General features: G+C 39.7%; 1 protein-coding gene across 3 annotated transcripts in view; it reads right to left on the reverse strand.

Moving 5' to 3' along the window:
• Window positions 1–17,189, reverse strand: part of grid2 (glutamate receptor, ionotropic, delta 2) — a 473,172-nt gene that overhangs the window by 45,113 nt on the left and 410,870 nt on the right. The window lies entirely within an intron of this gene.

A 17,189-nucleotide genomic window follows, 5' to 3' on the forward strand; every position in this document is an offset into this window, starting at 1 on the left:
GTTGCCAGAGTTAATGACTGGAATATAATGACTGAATTTCAAATTGTAGCACATTAGTGGAAAAAAATGCTCAAATTACTGTAATGTGTTACTTCTGTAGCATTACTTTTTAAGTGACATTTTTTCTGGATAATATTTTTGTTGACAATCCAAATTTAAAAAAAGAAAAGAAAACATCCACGGATGTATTCTAATTCCACTGAAAAGTTTAATACCACATTTATTTCACAGATCAATACAGCAGTCGAGTCTAAGGAGTTAGTCAGTTATTTACTGTTTTGTTGTGGGGAAGTTGTTCTACAATATAATGTCAATTTTTTTCAAGAGTATACAAATGATGATAATTGAGAAGTCCAACTAAATGAGAAGTAAGAAAATGAAATCTATTTTGGACCATTGTCATGTCAGGACCGGATGGCAAAGAAAGGCACTTGCAGCTCTCTAAACTGAATTAATTTTATGCACAGCTGGTATATCATCATTAAATAATTTGTTTAAACTTCTGAAATGTGGCCCAAGATTTAAAAGCAGTTGCTGAGAACAGGGGAAAAGATTGGCATGGGCCTGATACCAAGCTGGATCATTGCAGCATTGCTTGGTGCAGCTATCTCCTGCTGTGAGGCTGCAGTAGAAAATGCATGTCATTACAGTTTAGCATGGCATGATATGGCTAAATTGAGCCAACACAGACAAGAGGGAAAATTTGCCTGATTTAATTTTTAAACTAGGTTTTATTATTGTTAGGTGTGGGAAAAGGATTCGTAGGAACATACAAATCCTCACAGAAGCCACTGTACACAGAAACCAGCTTTCCTTACAGCTGAGATGCCATCTTCTTCTCTGCTGAAGCTGATGAATTTGCAATTTTTCATTTGTTCCATTTTCACACGGTTTATTAGAACTTTTTTTTTACATGACTTTTTGTTTTACAAGCTGTTGGGGATGTGACAGGAAATGTAGCAAACTCCAACAAAAAGAAATGCTTAACGTAGATTTAGAAATTACACTCTAAAGTAACTATTACAAGAGAAAAAAAAATGTTGTACTTTGCTCTTAGAATTGGATTTGTATTATAATGTAAGATGGTGTCTCTAAAATTTGTCTGGCCACTGTTGTGATGTGTTGTTTTATTAGCTTATAATAATGACATTTTTATTGTGTGCTTTTATTGAAAACCCTGTTTGCGACCTGAAGTCTTCCTGCAGTATAATAATGTTCCAGCTCAATCCTTTCTGCATGAAGCAGCTTATTTGATGTGCACGGTTGCCGTACCCCCAAGCACACAATAGAGAGGGCATTTCTGTGAAGATGGACAATAATTTACTCCTCCTAGTTCAAAGTCAAAAAATATAGAGGTACATACATGTAATCAACATGAGGGGTTTGGGAGCAAATCCCAGTTGGATTGAAGTCATTCAAATGTATGATGTGCAGCCAGCATTTGCTGTACAGAGGAGGACATCTGAAGCAGAAAAGCCAAGTGGATGTGGCACCGTTTTCCAAGACACTTGAATGAATGTTGCACTGGACGGTAACAGACTGGACTGATTCAGTCCCACATCAAAGTGCGCTTCAAGGTCAGGAGCAATGTGGCACAGGACGTCTCCAAACATTATGCATTATCAAATGGAACACTGCTGGCGCACTATAATTCAGCATTGCACCTCACACGCCTTGAAGGTGGATATAAATCTGATACAGAAAGACAAAGTTTGTGAATTGCTGAAGGAGGGATATTATGATTACATAACTGAGACAGGATTATGTCTCAGATCCACACAGATGCTAGCTTTCAAATTTATTTTTTTTATATTTGAAAGTTGAGACAGACAGTGAAACAAATAGAGGAAGACAATAAGTCCCTGTCAAAACCTTCTTTGTCTAAGCAGGAACAGGTGGTCTATGACCTAACAATTGTCCTCAAGTCCTTTGAAAGTTCAAGGTTAGCAAAAACAATGGAAAACGAACAGTTCTTTTGGATGTAATTATCTTTGTTGTGTAGATCAGAAATCCTCAACATCTGCACAGCAGGGTGACAGAGCAAAGGAAAAGCTCTGGGAAAAAAATACATACTGAAAGAGGTAGAAAGACAAGTAAAATCTGTCCACGATAAACACAGACGGGAAAGCAAGTTGAATGCAAAAAAAAATACAAAGCATGATTAGACTTGAAGATGAGATAGCGGCATAGAGTACAAACGCAATATATGGAGGCTGCTGTTTGGCCTTAACTAAAAATCATAAATATATAAATAAGCTCTTTACTAACACCTGGAAAATTCTCTATTAACGTTGTAAAAAGTGACCCTATAAACACAAATCACAAGGCCATGGTTCTCACATTCTCTACAAAGACACACAGAGCACCTTATTTGCATGCAGGCTGCACACATAACTGCTTTCAGGTTGAAATACAGAAATGAAAATGGTCCATAGAGTTTTCCGTAGTCCCATCTCACTGTAGTGCCAGTTCATTTGTGACTAAATAAGTGTGTCTTTTGGGGCTTATCTCTACATCTCTGAAGCTAAGACATTTTCACCCCTGTTGCTGTGTCTGAAAACGTATTTCCTTATTTTCTTGGTTTAGAGTAGTTGCAGTGCAATAGTGAAAAACACACTGCTCAAAATCAGCTTTGGTATACTCCACCTTCTCATTACTGAGTGTTAGAATTTAATACGATGTAGAAATATGTCAGTGCCAGCAAAAAGTGACATCATGTTTTAAGTCAACCAGATAGAATGACTACAAAATGTCTGTCCATCCATCTATTTTCCATCCACTTATCAATGAACAGGTCCCATCCCAGTGGGTCTGCCCCTTGATGGCTGTCCACTCAATCATGCTCAGCGGATACACAGAATGTGTGAACTGTGTCTGCCACCTTGCTTCTATCAATGTGGTGGATCACTGACTGACTTCAAGGTCATCACAGATTACTGAGCTCCTCACCCTGTCAAGGCCAATGAGACCAGACACCTGGGGGAGGAACTTCATTTGGCAGCTCGCACATTTCTGCACTCTGGTCACTCCAAGTGTCATGACCATTGCCAAGTGTCACAAAGAAAACAAGTAAATTAAAAGTTTTCCTTTGTGCCTCCGTTAGCTGCTACAGTCTGCCACGATCCAGCAGTCGCAGCACTTGACTGTCAACCCTTTATCTCTTGGTGGAACACAGGTTATCTACAACAGTGGCCCATTTACTTCAAAGGGTGTAAAATGTCACAATTATACCCTTTCGCGGGAGAAAGATCAGCAGAGATGAATGTAATCATCCACTCTTTTCCTGACACAGAGAGGAAGTATGGCTTCTGAAAGGGAAGTGCTGATGTAGATCCTGAATGTGTCACAAACAGCTGCAAAGTACTCCAAAGAAACCTCATGAGATCATAGTCCAAAAGAGATAAAAGCACAGCATACCACTGACGAGTTACCAAGGTCGACACTTGCAGGATCCTGAATGTCTTCTGCCAATTTAACATGTTAACTGCAGAAGCAGCTTAGAGAATATAAAAGGTTGATTAAACGCAGGCTGCAGTGTTCGACCCGCCACTGAGACTGCCAGCCCTCCTAAATTTAGTTCATTAGCATTGGTTTCAGTGGTGCCTAATGGTCTAAGTGCAGCATCAAAAACCCTCCACATCACCAAGGAATAATTGCCCGGAACAACACTGGCATGTATTGCAGACAGATTCCAGGTATATTTTAGACTGAATTTCTATCAAAGTTTGAAGTTATCAAATCACTTGTCTATAAAAAAAAACAAAAAAAAAAACACCTTACATATGTTAAGCAATAAAATCAGATTTGGAGGAGTTTTAATTGGAACCGTGGGAAAGAAATAGCTATAAAAGTGAGGAGAGAAAATGATGACTGATACACTCAGATGCTTTTCCAGCAACAGATTTAGGTGTGTGGTTGCTCTCACACCATCAGTCGCTGTATCTCCATATATTCCCGAGGGTAATTAAACGGAAGGACTTTTTTCTCAACAATTGCTATTCATCTCAGAACAATTTGGATTTCAGTGGAAATTTCACCTGTAGGGCCTGAAAAGTACTGTTGAAGTAAATGAATGTCAATAAACTGACAGAATATGATGATGGAGAGCAGAACCTCGCTATCAGTTAGCAGGGTGACTGGCAAGCTGTGCCAATAATTCACAACAGTTCTGTTAATTTGAGTACTTCCACGACCGCACTCATTCAGAATGAATGAACAGCTGGTGTTTGCTAAAAAGAGTCTTGTAGCTCATGCTGTCCCATTGCTTCTATGCATTTGTCTAAATTTTAAAGCATCTGCTACTGTAATGCTACTTGACCGTTCTTTATTAACCATTAACGGTCCATCGAACTCAACGGTGATGTGAACATTGACCCTTGAAACCCCGGCGTGCTTGCTCTCGTAAATGTGTAAGACAGAGTGAAAATCGTTTGTGTGCCTTTACTCATTCAGTCAATACAAGCACCTGCCAGAAGGAAAGGAAAGATTAGAAAGTAGATTACCCAGAATTCATTAAGTTATGAGTATGGTTCAAAGAAACCTGACACTCAGTTCAACTCAGATCTGAGGTGAATGTTAACATCGTCACTGCAAATGAAAGCGTCTGCCCTGATTCTGGGGGTTTACTGAGAGATGCTTGCCTTACAGTTTGAAGGGGTTTACTGTGAGACTGGGACTGAGTTTGCCATTGAAGGTTTGCACTGGGTTATAATAGATACATTTAAATGTACACCTGACTACATGCAGACCATGAAGGAGGAGAGTGCAGTGTGGAAATGAACTCTGTTGTAACTACTGGCCAATATATTGTATATGTGTGTGTGTGTGTGTGTGTGTGTGTGTGTGTGTGTGTGTGTGTGTGTGTGTGTGTGTGTGTGTGTGTGTGTGTGTGTGTGTGCGTGTGTGTACTTTTTACTGGAACTCAGTGTTCCTTTCCAGGTAAAGGTCATGACTCTGTGATGCACGTGTATGCGTGCACATGCACACACATATATATGCTTTGGATTTTTCCAAACCTGAGATTATTCCACCTGCTAAGCCTTAAGATAAAACTGACAGTCTTCTCTTTCTTGAGGTACATCTCAAATACAAAAAAAAAAATAAAAAAATCTGTGTGTTACTTGTGTCCTTGTGGGGAACTGTTCTTCAGTGAAGTTTTGGAGGGTGAGAATTGATAAAAAACAAAGGACCATACTTTTGCATGTTTGACACAGAGTGGATGTCCTCGTGTTGTGTGATTTGTGAAGATACAACAACAAGAAAAGCAAAGTCTTTCTGTGCACATTTGTTAAATATTAAACCTACAAAGCCTTAAAAAAAAATGCTTCTGTTCTCTTTAGGTGGCCAGAATTTCTGCAACTGGGAACCTAAGTCTGGCAGGCTTAAGAAAAGCTTTGCAGATGTGGTGCAGTCTGAGCAGGGCTTCAGATGAATTGTCTCACTCAACAAAGAAGCTGCTCTATTTAGGCTCTCTAGACAGATTCTTTTTCTCAGGGCACATTACTTGCAAGTCATTCATTTCTTTGTGAGTTTCTATTAATATTCACCAATTTGATTATAGTACCATGGATCTTTTACATTTTGAGCTGCCTTCAAGTTTTTTGGGAAGTAGTGTTATGGTCCTGCAGAGGGAAGTTTTAAGGAACAAAACTGAAGCATTGAGATGCTGCTGATGATTCCCATAACATAAAAAGCAAATCATTTTCTCTCCAACCCATTGACTCAGAGTAACAGTCTCACTCTCGGATCTGACAGTATTTAATATTAACCATGTCATTTACATACATTTACATCCACTCATTACCTTTACTTATTCATGTCCCACTGCAGTAGCTTGCCAAAGATATAAAGCCTGTTGACCATGGTTATTACTGTAACTACCCCAGGTTGCAATGCTGTGCTCGTTTTGAGTGTTTAATCACAGTGGGAAGTATGGGGCTGTTGTTTGGTGGTTCCAACAACACCTCTAATGTTTTGGTTAATATGGTAAAGTACAAAGGGTCAATTGTTCAAAGATATAGATATAATTTACTCAGCAAATTCTTGGGTAAACATGAAAGTTAGCCAACATAGTTAATATGCATACTATATGCATTAATCATTTGAACTCTGAGAACATTCTGCTACTTTCTGACTCTACTTATCCCCAAAAAACATCTTCTTTGGCCATTTCTTTGAAGGTTTCTTTCCTTAAAAAAACACTTTATTATCTCCTTTCTGGCTTTTGGAGCACATCACTGAATATTACAATGTTTATTAGCATCTTCTTCATGACTATGCTGACACTGGCCGACAAGGCGGCATGAGTAATTTATAGAAAGTTGTGCAGTGTCACATCTTCAAAGAATGGGTTATAAATGTCATTATTGATTACAGCTCCAAAGAGTATTTTAACTTTTTGTCTCCCACTCTTTCTTTTCCTTGTTTTGCTTTAAAGAGCCCTCTAACTTAAAATTTTCCTCCACTACCACTTTCTCTCTCGTCTTCCTCCTTTTCTCTCTAAAATCACTCTCCCTTTGGCTTCTCGCCAAATCCTTCCTCCCTCTCTCCCTATTTCTCAGAACGGTGATGCATGGCTGTCTGTGTATTCCAAAAGTCCATTAGTTGCTGGCATTGGGTTGCCTCCTCTCCCACAGAAAGAGATAAAGACACAGAGTGTGGCTGTCCAGCAAGTCGCATGAAAATGAGAGGACAGTGGAAAGAGAGGGATAGAGGGAAACAAGGCTGACAGAGATTGAGAGAAAGGGGAGGATGGATGTGAAAACACCTTAATAATGGCCAGAAGCCCAAAAGCATAAATGAAGTGAGGAGAATGAAGAGAAGGGGTAGGGAAGGGGTTGTTAAAAACAAAGGAGACACAATAGAGAGAGAATTGAATGAATGAGGACAAAACACAATTCAGCATGCAACAGGAGCAGAAAGAAGAGGTGGTAGAGAAGAGGGAAAAGGGAGAGTGAAATAGGGCAGGAGATACAAGAGCATACAAGGACAGAGGAAAGACAGGGAAGGAGACCATTTCTATTCAGAATTAGAGCAGTGAAGACATGTGAAGAAATGAACACATAGCTAAAAGAAATAAAAGCGTAGGGAGGAAAGGATGAGAAATAGACAGGCAAAGGGTGAGGTGAGGATAAGAGAGCGAGGTCAGTTGTAGCCAGATATCCCACTACCGAAACCATTTATTTCATGCTGTCTTTTTCCCTCTACCCCCTGGCTTTGTCCCCCTAATTTATCTACAGTCCAGTAATTGAACTTACAGGGGAGTTACAGGGATTCAGCCTCTATTTTTCTTTTTGTATCCTCTTTTTTATCTCGGAAATTAAGATGTTATCTAATGGTTAGCTTTAGGTCGCAGAGTTGGCTAGACATGACACACACCAGGCAGATGAAAAATGTGTTTAAAAAGTGTTTTCCTTTCTTTCTTTCAGTAGGGGCATTTGGCCCTTTGATTAATACTGTTGTAGAACTTTAGCAACTTTGCTCTTTGTGTTTCTATTGGCCTAATTACTTTTGTGTTCCCCTCCATGTTTCTCTCAGCCAGACTCTGAGTGCATTTTCATCTCCTGCAGGCCTATAAATGGAATAATTATGTGCCATCTTTATGTCTTGGACTTCACTAAAAGATTTAGAAAAGAATGCAATTGAGGTCTCCCTCCAAATTTAGGGAGTTATCTATCTTGTAAAATCAAAATATCTTTCAGTTGATCTGACTGCCTTAATATTCTTTATCAGCTTAATTTCTATGCATTAAGTATGTGCCTGTTTCAGGCTAAGAGCAGGCTAAGGATAAATCCAGTCATCTCTCAATCCGTACAAAACTCAAAAGATCCTTTTTACCAAAGCTGACAGCTGTTGCATCACTGCACCCTGGTCGTAGATCCTAAACAAGACCCAACGGTACCAGCAGAAGAAGCCTGGACGGGACGCCAGCTGCGGGAGTGAACACCCGCAGCACAACGCCAAACTCCAGGTCCTGACATCTGCAAGGAGGTGCACAAGAAAGAGGCTTGTCTGGATGACTGAGACCACCCTCGAGTAGACAGAATCTATCTGAGTACTTTGATCCATTGGGTTGATGTCTGATTTATCCAATTCTAAATTACTTTAATCTCTCATTTATGCCAGGAACTAACTCTGTTTTTAATAACTTAACTATTGTTCGTTCCTACCATCACTTTTCGCTATAGTTTAGAAATCTTGTTCATCACATTCATGATCCATACACTATAATATATATTCATATAGTTTATTCTTGGTGTAAATATTGTTCAACAAAAAGCCTTATAGACCAAGAACTTGTTTTTGTGTATTTCCTAAAAGATATTGAAAGAAATCCCTGAATGCAGAAGTCATGGTTCAGACTATGTTGACTGATCACTTGTATATAGGCCTACACAGCCTATTAAAATTAAATCTTGATTCTTTCTGCTGGACAGAAAGTGGTGCCCCGAATATGAATCTAATCCGCTCCAGGTATTTGTTACAAATCAAGTCTGCACTGGTACATACTGCCACCAGGAATTAGCTATATGCTCACACTAAAGCCTGACACTGACAAAACACTTTCCCTTTACCAAATTAACTAGTTGCCATGTAACTGAAAATATTACTATTTTAAACACTGTTAAAAACTCACTTGAGTACTGTGTGATGAAGTTTAGCTTGCTTAAAGCAGTGTGTGTGGTGACTGAGTGAAACATGCTTTGGTCGTGGAGCTTATCTTATAGGTGCTTGCTGCTGAGACCGGTGAGTACTACAAACCTGTATACTTGACTCAGCTCAGCTAATACTGATACCAGCTCTCTTTGCTCTTGACAATTCCTGTGTATAACTGAGTTGTACACTGAAGACTACCAAACAGATTGGGAACTTTGGGGTTCATCAGATTTCTTCATCTACCAGGCAGACAAAAGACACTTGTTAGCCTATTGGCTTGTTAGCCTGGGGTGGTGTCGTTACTCTAGTCAGCCTCTTATCTGGTAATGGGTACCTTAACTGGTAGCATTTCATTTCTGGATCACCTTTGCAGTGATGAGTAGAGGCAAAGACACTGTCATAACGTTACATGAACCGAGCATTTATTTCCTTCTCTGTGGCAACAAGTATGGTGCAGAACATTTTGAAATTTGCTTTACTGAAAGTGTATTTAAACAGTTTATTGCTGATAATAGTAACTTAATCACTTCTGTTGGCCTGCACTTCACAGTGGCTGCGAATACATGCTGCGAACCCTTCCTCTCATACGAGACGTGAGAGTCACTTTAAAACAACAAGGCCCCACTGGACATACATCATGCCAAGGTTACACACAAGGCCACCTTCCTAAAGGGCAAGGCTCGGACAGTAACACATGTTTCTGTAAGTTATTTTTAACGTTTCAGACACGGTACAGTTTGAGGGCTTTTTTTTCCTTCCTCCAACTAAACAACTTGCAATAAAGCACCACATAAACGCTGGTTTCATCAACAGACTTTCGATATTTTCCTTTTTAGCTGCTTTAATTATTAATGGGTACAAGAGGTGTAGCACAAAGCAAAAGTGAATGAGAAAAAAAAAAGATATTGAGAGGCAGAGAGAGACATGAAGACAGGAAGCAAAAACAAAATCGAGAGTAAGAAGATTGCGCGGTTGTCAGATGGACTGAGTCTTGGCTTGTTTCTCTTGGCTTCATTATTAGATACCAGAATATATAGACAAAAATATAAACATAAACAGGTATTCGATTTTTTTTCTCACGTTTACGTTTTACATTTAAACACGTATTATTTTCTCTTCCTTCCTTCCTTCCTATCCCTCTGTTCCCTTGACTCTGGACTAATTTGTCACATCTCTGGCAAACATGCACATTTTTAATCAATCACCATAGTTGCCAAGGATTTCTCTCTTTCGCTCCCTATTTCTCTCTCACTCTCTGTCCATATTTTATTTAGTATCTGTCATTCCCTTATTTAACATGTCTTATTCAGTCCTTACCATCTCCATTCTTTAATATGGAGAGTAAATTCTCCCCCATCCTCTTCATTCCTCTTTTCATCTGCTCTCCCTAAATCTGAGTCACAACACAGAAACACTGTCATCACACAGGCAGGGAATTGTAACAGCAGGAAAATATGTTTGCTGTTTGGGCTTGTTGTGTTGAATCCTAATGAGCTATCAGACTCTGCAGGAAAAAAGCTTTCCTTTTTTCCTGTCAGGGTGATTTGCACTATACTAGAAAATAGAAAATGAGAGAGCCCAGCAGCCAAAAAGGCATTTTCTGGTCTTAGCAGAGGCTGGGTTATTACAGAGGATATTGCTGCAGTCATACCGAAGCACAGTGACAGATATATATCACCAGCTTATGCCTCTGCAGAGATTTCATTCAAATCCAATAAAATACATGACATACACATAAATACAACATTAATTCTTAAAAATCTAATGAAACGGGTCTTACTGCAGCATGTCATCGCATGGGCTCAGACACAAAATGCCGCAAATATCACTCCTGACTTTAAAGCACAAACAACATCAGCATAAAAGGGAACCGAGAGCACACAAAGAAGACAGGAATATAGAGAAGAAATGGCAGACAAAGAAATGGACAACAGGAAGCACAGGAGTGAGTGATACAGTATGCAAGTGGGCACATTGTGAGCGATATGTGTATGTGTGTTGCTGTGCTCTCGCCTCTCGCCTACAAGTCACAGAGCTGTAAGCAACCTTGAGACCTGCATGCTTTGTTGATGAAAAGTCGACCTCGTTGTCTCAGACAGAGAAGGCGAGGAATCATAAAGATCTGTCACCCGAGCACAGCTGGGCCACCCTCCTCTGTAACCTTGGCAACTCCCTGACCAATAGCTGGTTGGCAGGGGGTCCTCAAAGAACTGTGACACTGACACAAACGCATACACTCTCCGAGAAAACCGCTGCCTACACAGCCTTCGTTAGCTGTGATTTGAGAGAGGAAACGGGTGTTTCATAGAGCGGCCTCTCTGAGGCGAGAGCACAGCAACACACATGCACATATTGTGACGCATGTGGGGTGAAGTCCACTGATAACCTCCACTGTTCTTTAACCTTTACATGCATGGGTCATTTTTCAGACACATATTACATACCTTAGGCTGCTGGCAGCCCAGCACTTATTTTAGAGAAAAATAATCTTTATTCTCTGCTAGTATGTTACACACACACACACACGAAACTAACCTCAGCAGTTAACCCGTCCGTGAGCAGACACGCACACACATACATAGAGCAGAGAGGAGCCGCAGCTGTGGCGCCCAGAGAGCAGTTGGGAGATGGGTGCCCTGCTTAGCTGTGAATGTTAAGGGAGGGGTAAGCGTTGTTCATTAACTCCTCCACCCACATGATTAAATAATATAATGCAGATGAACCCACATAAAAAAAAAAATCATATTGCTTGTACCCTTTTCCAGAGCACAGCATTAACAGTACTACACATCATTTAAGGAAACAACAAGATTCCCCTGTCAGTCCCGACGTCTCTCGGTATTGCTAATTGGGCGGCAAGTTGGTTTAAGGCTTCACTGAAAAAACACATAAAGCTGTAATACAGCTCCGGGTCCCTGACATCCTGAGGTATGCATGCAGGGTTCAAGCAACAGGGAAATGTAATAGGAAAACATGGTGTTAGAATCCTCATATCCCTCTCTGCACTTGTTGTCTTCTCTTTCTTCACATATCCTCCATCTTCCGTTCCTATATTTCAACTCCATCTAGGTCTCTGTCTCCCAATTTTCTTTCTGTTTCTATATTCATCCCTCCATCTTTCCCCTGCCTTGCATTTCTCTCTTGTCCTATCTGACCCATCGACAGTCACTCCCTCAGTTTCTTTTCCTCTTTTAGTTCCCCTCTCTTCCCTAATCACTCTCCTTTCACCCTCCTAAATCTCCCAATTTCCCATCTTCCTACTCCCCGAGCACCCATTCACCATCCATATCATCTTCCCCTCCTCCCTTCATCTCCCCTCTGCTTTGTCTCAATTGTCCTCTGGAGTGCTGTGATGGCCTCATCCAGGGCTGAAGGATCTAAACAGGTCTTGCTTGATTTACCATCAGCTCTATCTGGCAGAGGAATCAGCATAATCTTTATCATCATCACTGAAGTCATTATGGTAAATTGGTGAATGCTTATAGGCTTACATTATACAGCTCCTTACTTGTAGTCTCAGGATGTATGTAGCAGAGGTGAAGAAATTATGGTAATTTCTATCATAATTTCTTGAGTCATTATGCTAAATGGGGAGATGGTGATGTGAAGACATTAAGTGATGGGAAAAACACTTGTTACACAATAGAGTTAAACATATGTAGGGAAATGGCATTTTTCCACGATTCAATATTACATAACATGTAAAACAGGTAGAGGAGTAGTATCAGCAAAACTCTGCCAAAGAAAATGTGAATTGACCCAAGCTGCTTCTGTTGATTGATGTGACCTTATCAGCTGAATGGGTCAGATCCATTTCAGCATGGTATAAACCAATTTGAAATTTCCTACTTTTCCAAAGGCTTCACTGTTAAAATGGGTCTGTGCATGGGTTGGAAGGAGGGTGAATTTATTTCCTCAGTATATACCCATCAAAGTGTTATGTGTGTTTGTTGAAGACCTTTACCATGCTCTTGTTACTTCTAACCTGGCCTTGACAATGTTGCAGTAAAGGTTTCAATAGTTTTGTTTTTTTTTCTTCGTTTTTTTTTTTTTTTTCCTTTTTAACAAGCTGCCATCAATATGAGACTTGGAAATAATGATAATATATAGTGCACAAGGACATGTGGGAAAAGGTGCATTTTCTAAAGTGGACCCTTCCCATAGTAGAGCAGAAAGTCATAGAGACAGAAAATCACTCAAACTGGCAATCCACTCACCGTTAAAATCACTCAGGAGTCATCAGAGACTCTTTAAGCCTGACAGAGAGTAGCTGTCATATATTCACACAGGGACACTTACATTATTTGAGTCAGGTGTGTGTGTGTGTGTGTGTGTGTGTGTGTGTGTGTGTGTGTGTGTGTGTATGTGTATGTGTCTGTGTGTGTGTGAGAGCGTCAGCACCGATATGTGAATAATCATGCAAATGTGGAGGCTTTAGTGGTTTGTGTGTTTCAGTTAAAAGTGTCTGCCACACGTACATGTATGTGCTACGGAATCAGGGTATAAAACAATTCCCATTTCCCAACTATTCATATATTACAGTCTCACGTGGCATCAGCTGAAATCATCATATAATACAGATATGGACACTTAAATAAAACATGAATGGAATAAATCTGTGGGAGCAATGCATGCTGTATAATAAAGAAAAGGAATTATAACATAGTACTGAATGATACAGATCATTAACTAGCTGTGGGAGTTACCATGTTCCACTGTCAACCTCACTATAATTTTGCCTTTTTCACACATTATTAGCACATCTCAATATCATCTGTGTCAGTAAGGGGCACATAATTAAGGGTAAGTAACTGGGACTATTTTAGTCAGTACTTTTACAAGTCAGCACAGGAGCCAAATGCTGAGCTGTCAGGAGCTCCTCAGATGAAAAGCCTAACATCACACACATGAAAAAGACTCTTGAGCCCATGCAAGAATAAATAGAGGACCTCAAGTAAACGAAGACGCCCTCACGTCAAAGAGTGACATACAGAACAGCAGCCTTTGATATCATATGTGACACAAAGTTAATGAGATATCAAGTCTGAGTTGCAACCCTATTCATTTTATTGAACGCCTTGATCATTGACTGAAATGGGAGAGACACATATATTACCCTGTGACAGGCCTCAGCCGCAGCACTTGCTTGGCTTTGTGTGTGTTTGTGTATCAAAGCATGAGGTGTGCATGTCAGAAAACTCATTGATGTATGTGTATAACGCATACTTGCTTATGGACATGCAAGTTTGTGTGTGCATTTGAATGCTTCTACATGTATAGCGTGTGTGTGTGTGTGTGTGTGTGTGTGTGTGTGTGTGTGTGTGTGTGTGTGTGTGTGTGTGTGTGTGTGTGTGCGTGAGTGTGTGAGTGACACCAGAGATGGCTCAGACACTGACCTGTTCTGACATATAATATTATTCTGCTGCAGGGGATCAAAACTGAAAAGGGAGAAAATCCATAGTGCACAGGAGACAACAGTGACAGAGAGGAGTAAGAGGTTTTATTGTGAAAGAGGAAAAAGCCTGAGAGAGAGAGAGCGTGACTCTGAGGGGAAAGGTATATCAAATTCTTAACCTCACAGAAATCAAATATAGCAAAGCGACCGGATTGACGAAGACGCACACATCCAAATAAATCAAAAAGAGATAGAGAACAAAAGATGTCTGAGTCTGACTGACTCACGGGGTCTGTTAATAACATCATGGCCTTCCAAATAGCCCGCAGCTTGAAAATACTATTCCACATACTGTTTACTGCCTTTCAAATACTTCTGTCAGAATGAGAGGTTGAAAGTATGCACGTTAAAGGACATTTTTAGGTGACTGTTTCACTTTTCTGACCATATTGTGTTTTACAGTGAACTCATTCTGTGTTTATATATCGGCTTTTAGCAAACCTGGAGGAAAGAAACCAGAAGTGAGATTTCTGAAAATTATGTTTCAGAAATATTCTCCCAAATGAAGATCAATGTTGGGCACAAGTTCAATATGTACGGGAGAATATGTACAGGATCTGACGAGCAAACTGAGCTCAAATCTACATTTATGGTATTTTTTCTGAAACTTGATTTGAGATTTAAAGTTGAAAAGATTTAAGGCTTAAACATGCAATCAAACATAGCAACAATGTAACTGCAGCAGAGGGAAAACATCAGCTTGCGTCAGTGCAGAGAGGGACAGGCATTAGAGAACCACTAGAGTGCACCATGTAGCCTTTAACACAATGTAGATGAATAATAGACAGGCAGAGAGACAGAGGGAAGAAGGGAAGGAAAAAGTATAAAGACAGGCGGAAAAAGAAAGAGAAAATGATGGAGGGTCCAGTTGGATACATGTGGTTTCAGAGAACATTTGCAAATATTCAGTGGTGCAGTGAAAGAGATGCAAGGGAGAAAAAAAGATACAGAAATGCAGTGTAGAAGATGAAAGACAAAAGAAACCACAAAATCACGAAAGAGGGGGGAATATCTGCCTCCTTCTCGCTCGTTGCTGCTCTGCAGCGCTCACTGTCACTCTCGAGGTGTCACCTCTGTGATACAGAAATTATCCCTGAAAACCAGCTCCTCTCTTCAACCCTTCATTCAGCTCTGCTTCTTGTCAGCCCTTCCTCTTCCCAATCTGCTGCTATCGAAAAGCAACCTTTGTCAAATGACTTACTTATCATAGAGCATCCAGTCTCAGCAGCTAATTTAAGAACCAACCACGGACAAGGATGGTTCCTGGAAATATATATACTGTATATCACTAACACAACACACTCAATGAGAGAATGCAGACTAAATAGTCCACATAACACAGGGTGCTCAGGTGTTCTCCTGAGAATTACTGTTGCAGTGATACCGCAGTCACATTTGAGCTGCTCCTAGTAGCTGTGGTATACCACTGATTAACACACAGGGTGCAGCTGATTTTTCCCTCAACCTCCAATAAGTGGAAAACAGCACAGAGATTGACTTTGGTCTCAATGACCTTAGTGATGAGCACCACAGTTAGGACCTGTTGTTTTCATGTTTTCTCAGCACAAAATATCCACAGAGAAAAGAGATCACATCAAACCACATTGCAGTAACGACACATTCTAGCAGGGTTTTGAACTGGACAGTCTACCCAGCAGTCTCAACAGTGAAGACATTGTCCTGCACCATGTTAGTCTATGATCACTTTTTTTTTATTCCTCATTACGGAGCAAATGTGCAGCAAAAATGTCAAAATAATAAAACTATTATTAATGTAACTGTTATAATTGAACATTCGGTGGGAATTTTATCATTGGTGCCGCTATCATTCGCAGCAGTGTACGTCCAGAGTTTAATATGTAAGCAATTTCTATTCTATGTCTCCAAATATATTAATTTATAGTTGTACATGATATGTAACCAATAATAAATAGCTGGCTACCCTTGGATCCTGTTATATGTGTTCACAATCTGGACATGTCCCCATGTTAGAAACTTGGTGGCACTCTTAAAAGTGAATTCCATTCAAATACAAAATATATCAGAATTTAGTCAGTTCCGCATGAAAGAGGACATCAAAGAGAACATTTAATTTAAGATATTTCCTACAATATTACTTTTTGAATTACATAATATCAAAAAATACAGACATGCTAGTTCAGTCAGATCAGAGGCTGAGAGTGATTTCTCGAGCTGGTGTCAAAGTTTGCAATCAGGATCATTAATATATTTTGCTTTTACAAACACGTAGCCCTGTTTAGCAGTAAAATATTAACTTATTTATGATTCTGAAAATACTACTAATTAGATATATAAGCTAAATAGACAGCACTGCCGACAAAAACTGTTTGTAAGTGTTCGCAGTTGCATTCTTATATGCTGTTATGTGCTGCATTTACCCAATAATTTTGAAACCACCAGCAGTACTTAAATCACTCCTCCCAGTGCTTACAACACTTCCATTGCTGGCACCAGTTCAAATCTAATATATTCTGGAGGGAAAAGGGATAAAGCGAGACCTACTGGAAGAGAGAAGCGCGATGCAAACTGAATGCGGGATGCGTGTAAATGAGATGCAGCAGTCAGGTATTTATGATGCCAGATAATCACCAAGGGAATTAAGTATTTAGCCATGCGAGCGTTATCTGTGTATCATTAACATCATTTACATAGATTTATCCTCCATCAACACAGACAAACCTGTAGCATGAGCAGTATGTTAAACAGGACTGAGGCTGATATGTGTTAAGGATGTACTGTACACCATACAGTGTACATATTCAATTCACTGTGTTAAATATGATACAAATTAAAGGTGAACGTTAACTCGCAAAAGCTGCACTGGTACTGACAATATCTGCAGAGTAATTTTGATTGTACTGCACCGTAAATAGTAGGTGGTACATCAAAAAAAGAATTAAGAATTTTATCACAATATTTGTGAGCATACAACATAGAATATATCAATTTTACAAAAAGCTAAGTGAAACCATGTAATTGCTTTATTTATTCAGAAAATTACATTGAGATCAAGATCTCTTTTGCAAGAGAAACCTGAGAACAAATTACATATCCACTC

Source organism: Embiotoca jacksoni, unplaced genomic scaffold, assembly GCF_022577435.1.
Source record: "Embiotoca jacksoni isolate LCO1_2020_lvr unplaced genomic scaffold, fEmbJac1.0.p SCAF_8, whole genome shotgun sequence".
Taxonomy (NCBI): domain Eukaryota; kingdom Metazoa; phylum Chordata; class Actinopteri; family Embiotocidae; genus Embiotoca; species Embiotoca jacksoni.